At 45.4% G+C, this 7,500-nt stretch overlaps 1 protein-coding gene across 1 annotated transcript in view; it reads right to left on the reverse strand.

Moving 5' to 3' along the window:
* The window catches only part of LOC118375544 (disks large-associated protein 3-like), a 337,380-nt gene that overhangs the window by 134,846 nt on the left and 195,034 nt on the right, over positions 1-7,500 (reverse strand). Inside the window, exon 2 of the mRNA XM_052473078.1 lies at positions 1,064-1,176. The gene's annotated coding sequence lies outside the window, so the exon portion shown is untranslated. The remainder of the gene's footprint in view (positions 1-1,063; positions 1,177-7,500) is intronic.

Raw genomic sequence — 7,500 nt, forward strand, 5'->3', positions numbered from 1 at the left:
CTGTGTGTTGTACCTGTGTGTTGTACCTGTGTGTGTTGTACCTGAGTGGTGTACCTGTGTGTGTTGTACCTGAGTGTGTTGTACCTGTGTGTGTTGTACCTGTGTGTTGTACCTGTGTGTTGTACCTGTGTGTGTTGTACCTGTGTGTTGTACCTGTGTGTGTTGTACCCGGAGTGTTGTACCTGTGTGTTGTACCTGTGTGTGTGTTGTACCTGTGTGTTGTACCTGAGTGTGTTGTACCTGAGTGTTGTACCTGTGTGTGTTGTACCTGTGTGTTGTACCTGTGTGTGTTGTACCTGTGTGTTGTACCTGGAGTGTTGTACCTGTGTGTTGTACCTGTGTGTGTTGTACCTGTGTGTGTTGTACCTGTGTGTTGTACCTGTGTGTGTTGTACCTGTGTGTTGTACCTGAGTGTTGTACCTGTGTGTGTTGTACCTGTGTGTTGTACCTGAGTGTTGTACCTGTGTGTGTTGTACCTGTGTGTTGTACCTGAGTGTTGTACCTGTGTGTGTTGTACCTGTGTGTTGTACCTGTGTGTGTTGTACCTGTGTGTTGTACCTGTGTGTGTTGTACCTGTGTGTTGTACCTGTGTGTGTTGCAATCCTGTGTGTGTTGTACCTGTGTGTGTTGTACCTGTGTGTGTTGTACCTGTGTGTGTTGTACCTGTGTGTTGTACCTGTGTGTGTTGTACCTGAGTGTGTTGTACCTGTGTGTGTTGTACCTGTGTGTTGTACCTGTGTGTTGTACCTGTGTGTGTTGTACCTGAGTGTTGTACCTGTGTGTGTTGTACCTGAGTGTGTTGTACCTGTGTGTGTTGTACCTGTGTGTTGTACCTGTGTGTTGTACCTGTGTGTGTTGTACCTGTGTGTTGTACCTGTGTGTGTTGTACCTGTGTGTTGTACCTGTGTGTGTTGTACCTGTGTGTTGTACCTGTGTGTGTTGTACCTGTGTGTTGTACCTGTGTGTGTTGTACCTGTGTGTGTTGTACCTGTGTGTTGTACCTGTGTGTGTTGTACCTGTGTGTGTTGTACCTGTGTGTGTTGTACCTATTATCTGTACTTACAACACTCTCATCAGGAAATGGGTCTCCATGTCTGCAGTTAGGAAAGGACTTCTCACAAACAACACCGACTGATCCCCTAGTCCCCTGTAGCGCTCACACACTCTGCCAGGAATCTGAATTCAGAGAGAGAGAGAGAGAGAGAGAGAGAGAGAGAGAGAGAGAGAGAGAGAGAGAGAGAGAGAGAGAGAGAGAGAGAGAGAGAGAGAGACAGAGAGAGAGGGGGAAAATACAAAGTCATCACCTACAGAGAGATGAACCTGGAGAAGAGTCCCCTAAGCAAACTGGTCCTGGGGCTCTGTTCACAAACACAAACACACCCCACAGAGCCCCAGGACATCAACACAATTAGATCCAACCAAATCATGAGAAAATAAAAAGATAATTACTTGACATATTGGAAAGAATTAACAAAAAAACAGAGCAAACTAGAATGCTATTTGGCCCTAAACAGAGAGTACACAGCGGCAGAATACCTGACCACTGTGACTGACCCAAAAATTAAGGAAAGCTTTGACTATGTACAGACTCAGTGAGCATTGCCTTGCTATTGAGAAAGGCCGCCGTAGGCAGACATGGCTCTCAAGAGAAGACAGGCTATGTGCTCACTGCCCACAAAATGAGGTGGAAACTGAGCTGCACTTCCTAACCTCCTGCCCAATGTATAATCATATTAGAGACACATATTTCCCCCAGATTACACAGATCCAAAAATAATTAGAAAACAAATCCATTTTTGATAAACTCCCATATCTACTGGGTGAAATACCACAGTGTGACGTCACAGCAGCAAGATTTGTGACCTGTTGCCACAAGAAAAGGGCAACCAGTGAAGAACACACACCATTGTAAATACAACCCATATTTATGTTTATTTATTTTATCTTGTGTCCTTTAACCATTTGTACATTGTTAAAACACTGTATATATAATAATCATATAATATGACATTTGTAATGTCTTTATTGTTTTGAAACTTCTGTATGTGTAATGTTTACTGTTCATTTTTATTGTTTATTTCACTTTTGTATATTATCTACCTCACTTGCTTTGGCAATGTTAACATATGTTTCCCATGCCAATAAAGCCTCTTAAATTTAATTGAATTGAGAGAGAGAGAGAGAGAGAGAGAGAGAGAGAGAGAGAGAGAGAGAGAGAGAGAGAGAGAGACAGAGAGAGAGAGAGAGGGAGAGAGAGAGACAGAGAGAGAGGGAGAGAGAGAGACAGACAGAGAGAGAGAGAGAGAGAGAGAGAGAGAGAGGGAGAGAGAGAGAGAGAGAGAGAGAGAGAGAGAGAGAGAGAGAGAGAGAGGGAGAGAGAGAGACAGACAGAGAGAGAGAGAAAAGAGACCACATTTCCTGAACCAACCCCTCCCCTCTTCTACCTCTGACTCATAAGTACTTTATTAGTGTAGGAAAAGTATCATTTCTATGGCTGTGATGTGTGGATGTACTTCATAGTAATTAGTACTACTTCCTGTCAGTCTCTGTGTGAAGTGTCTGCTAAATGACTCTGAGGTCAACAGTATTGAACTTTTGTCTCGAGGCCTGAGATCGATATGTCATCTGATATGTATCTGCTATGTCAGTATGTCAGTAATGTAATAATGTAGTAATGCGCACACACACACACAGATCTGATATGTATCTGCTATGTCAGTATGTCAGTAATGTAATAATGTAGTAATGCACACACACACACAGATCTGATATGTATCTGCTATGTCAGTATGTCAGTAATGTAATAATGTAGTAATGCACACACACACACAGATCTGATATGTATCTGCTATGTCAGTAATGTAGGTCAGCAAACGTGTCCACTGATCAACACTGACACAAACTGATGCACACACACACACACACACACACACACACACACACACACACACACACACACACACACACACACACACACACACACACACACACACACACACACACACACAAAAAGTGTCTTTGCATCCAAACAGAATAACACACTAAGAATTCTCACTCAGTTCCATCAACACTCTGGACTTTTCCTTTTCTCTCTCGAAGTGAGATGACAAAACGAAAGACTCAGTTCAACATGAACTGTTAGTTCTCCTATCCTGATGCCCTGGTCGATCCCAACACCAGGGATTTCAAACTTAAATTACCACATGCCAAGCACGCCTCCAACTCAATCATCAAGTTTGCAGACGACAGTAGTGGGCTTGATTACCAACAACGACGAGACGGCCTACAGAGAGGTGAGGGCCCTCGGAGTGTGGCGTCAGGAAAACAACCTCTCACTCAACGTCAAAAAAAAAAGAAAGGAGATGATCGTGGACCTCAGGAAAAACCACAACGAAAGGACAGCAGAGGGAACACCCCCCTATCCACATCGATGGAACAGTAGTGGAGAAGGTAGAAAGTTTTAAGTTCCTTGGCGTCACGACACACTGGACCACCAACACAGACAGTGTGGTGAAGAAGGTTGAAGAAATTTGGCTTGTCACCTAAAACCCTCACAAACTTTTACAGATGCACAATTGAGAGCATCCTGTCAGGCTGTATCGCCACTTGGTACAGCAACTGCAACGTCCACAACCTCTGGGCTCTCCAGAGGATGGTGCAGTCTGCACAACGCATCACTGGGGGCAAACTACCTGCCCTCCAGGACACCTACAGCACTCGATGTCATAGGAAGGCCAAACAAAGATCTTTAAGGACAACATCCACTGCCTGTTCACCCTGCTACCATCTAAAAGGTGAGGTCAGTACAGGTGCATCAAAGCTGGGACCGAGAGATTGAAACACAGCTTCTATCTCAAGGCCATCAGACTGTTAACTTCTTAAGGTATAGGGGGCAGCATTTTCACTTTTGGATAAATAGCGTGCCCAATTTCAACTTCCTGCTACTCATGCCAAGAATATAATATATGCATAGTATTAGCAGATTTGGATAGAAAACACTCTGAAGCTTCTAAAAACTGTTTGAATCATGTCTGTGAGTATAACAGAACTTATGTAGCAGGCAAAACCCCGAAGATTAACCATTCAGATGGTTTTTTTTTAGGTCTCTGTCTGTTCAGTGAGTGGGAAACGATATTTCTTAGGAACTTGTTTTCAGTTCTTACCGCTTCCACTGGATGTCACCAGTCTTTGGAATTATTCCTTTGTGCAATGAAGAAGTACGGCCATCTAGGAACTGTATAACACTGTTGAGAGTTGCGCAAGACTTGAAAAGTAGCTTGGTTTGTTGTCTTCCTGTATTGAACACAGATAGACCCGTCTTCAATTTGATTGATTATTAACGTTTAAAAATACCTAAATACCTAAAGTTGTATTACAAAAGTAGTTTGAAATATTTTGGCAAAGTTTACAGGCAACTTTACTTGTTAGATATTACTGCCCTGTCGGAACTAGAAACACAAGCATTTCTCACTCACATTAACATCTGCTAACCATTTACCTTTATTTATTTAACGAGTGTTAATTAACGTTTGATTTGAAAATTGATACTTGCATAGTTGAGTTTTAAGACATGTAGCTAAACAATGGACCATAATCCCACATCATGACGTTACTACCCTGCATGAATCTGCAGGTAGCAAACCAACCAGGTTCAACGGGTATAACTAGTCAAGCAAATGTGTCTGAGATACGAAGAATAAGATCATGCACGTAACTTTAGCTAACACTTTAACTTGAAATTAAATACCTTTCTTAGCTGTATGTATCATTGATGGACGTGTCTCCTGTCACGGATACCATGGTTGCCCTTTAGTTTGAAGATGTAATCCGGAGATATGAGAGGTGTTTTCTCTTTTAGGTGATTGTAGAATATAACAGCTCTTTTATACATTTTGATAACTTGTCTTAATTCTCTGCTCTGAATGCATTGTCACTCTCCTCTTCCATTAATACTGAACTACAAAGGCAAAACACCGTTACCCTTGTCTCTACCCACTCTCTCTCTCTACCCCCTCTCTCTCTACCCACTCTCTCTCTCTATCCCCCTCTCCTCTACCCTCTCTCTACCCACTCTCTCTCTCTCTACCCACTCTCTCTCTCTACCCCCCCCCCTCTCTCTCTCTACCCCCTCTCTCTCTACCCTCTCTCTCTCTACCCCCTCTCTCTCCCCCCTCTCTCTCTACCCCCCTCTCTCTACCCTCTCCTCTCTCTATCCCCCTCTCTCTCTACCCCTCTATCTCTCTATCCCCTCTCTCTCTCTACCCCCTCTCTCTCTCTATCCCCTCTCTCTCTACCCCCTCTCTCTCTCTACCCTTCTCTCTCTCTCTACCCCCTCTCTTTCTACCCCTTCTCTTTATCCCCCCTCTCTCTCTACCCCTCTCTCTCTCTACCCACTCTCTCTCTCTATCCCCCTCTCTCTCTACCCCTCTCTCTCTCTCTATCCCCCTCTCTCTCTACCCCCCCTCTCTCTCTATCCCCTCTCTCTATCTACCCCTCTACTCTCTCTTATCTACCCCTTCTCTCTCTCTATCTACCCCTCTCTCTTTCTACCCCTTCTATTTATCTACCCCCTCTCTCTCTCTACCCCCCCTCTCTCTCTACCCCCTCTCTCTTTCTACCCCCTCTATCTACCCCCTCTCTCTCTATCCCCCCTCTCTCTCTACCCCTATCTCTCTTTCTACCCCTCTCTCTCCCCTCTCTCTCTCTACCCCACCTCTTTATCTACCCCTCTCTCTCTCTATCTACCCCCTCTCTTTTCTACCCCCTATTTATCTCTCTCTTTATCTACCCCCCTCTCTCTCTATCTACCCCCTCTCTCTCTACCCCCCCTCTCTCTCTCTACCCCACCTCTCTCTCTACCTAACTACCCCTCTCTTTATCTACCCCCTCTCTTTATCTACCCTCTCTCTCTCTATCTACCCACCTCTCTCTCTATCTACACCTCTCTTTATCTACCCCCCTCTCTCTCTCTTTATCCCCACCTCTCTCTCTACCCCACCTCTCTCTCTACCCCCTCTCTTTATCTACACCCTCTCTCTCTCTACCCCACCTCTCTCTCTACCCCCTCTCTTTATCTACACCCTCTCTCTCTCTACCCCACCTCTCTCTCTACCCCCTCTCCCCTGCAGGCAGAGGAGGGTCGTTAGTGATTGGAGTCACCTGGGTTCAGAGTATTTAAACTGCTTCACTCACCACCTCTCTCTCTCTCTCCCCCCTCTCTCTCTCTACCCCCCCTCTCTCTCTACCCCACCTCTCTCTCTACCCCACCTCTCTCTCTCTCTCTCCGCTCCTCCAGGTGTGATCCTGTTTTGTTTGTTCCTTTGTAGTTTTACGTAGTTTTCACTCAGTCATTCACACACACAGATTCAATGCACTTGACATACACCCTACATTATGATACTTTCACACCTCATTCCTTTTTCTCAGATTAAAGTTAATAGTTTTGTTTACAATAAATCAAAAAAATGTAATTGGTCTATCCTGTTGTTCGCGTCCCCTCATTTTTGTCGCAGGTTATGAGCCGGCCTGTAACACTATCCCCTCTCTCTATCTACCTCCTCTCTCTCTCTATCTACCTCCTCTCTCTCTCTATCTACCTCCTCTCTCTCTATCTACCTCCTCTATCTCTCTCTATCTACCTCCCCTCTCTCTATCTACCTCCTCTCTCTCTCTATCTACCCCCTCTCTCTATCTACCTCCCCTCTCTCTCTCTCTCTATCTACTGCCTCTCTCTCTACCCCCTCTCTCAATCTACCTCCTCTATCTCTCTAGCTACTCCCTCTCTCTTCATCCCTCCTCTGTCTCTCCCTTCATCCCTCCTCTGTCTCTCCCTTCATACCTCCTCTGTCTCTCCCTTCATACCTCCTCTGTCTCTCCCTTCATCCCTCCTATGTCTCTCCCTTCATCCCTCCTCTATCTCTTTCTTCATCCCTCTATCTCTCTCTTCATCCCTCCTCTGTCTCTCACTTCATCCCTCCTCTATCTCTCTCTTCATCCCTCTATCTCTCTCTTCATCCCTCCTCTGTCTCTCCCTCTGCTTGTTTTCACATATCTCTTTCTCTTCCCCTTCCATGCTTCTGTTTGGTCTGTCCCACTTCCTCTGTGGTCTTTTCACTGCATTCAGAGAGTCAGACAGAACACTTACATTCCCTACTCACCTGACAGCTAGTCATATTTCATACCTGCCCTGCTTCATTTCCTCTCTCTCACTGGCCCAACGCTCTAACCACTAGGCTACCTGCCGCCCCAAATGAAATGGAGAGAGGAGAGGAGAGACTACTGGAGGAGAGGAGAGACTACTGGAGGAGAGGAGAGACTACTGGGGAGAGGAGATGAGAGACTACTGGAGGAGAGGAGAGACTACTGGGGAGAGGAGAGACTACTGGGGAGAGGAGAGGAGAGACTACTTGGGAGAGGAGAGACTACTGGAGGAGAGGAGAGACTACTGGGGAGAGGAGAGGAGAGACTACTGGAGGAGAGGAGAGACTACTGGGGAGAGGA

The sequence above is a fragment of the Oncorhynchus keta genome, chromosome 20 (genome assembly GCF_023373465.1).
Source record: "Oncorhynchus keta strain PuntledgeMale-10-30-2019 chromosome 20, Oket_V2, whole genome shotgun sequence".
In the NCBI taxonomy this organism is placed as follows: Eukaryota; Metazoa; Chordata; class Actinopteri; order Salmoniformes; family Salmonidae; genus Oncorhynchus; species Oncorhynchus keta.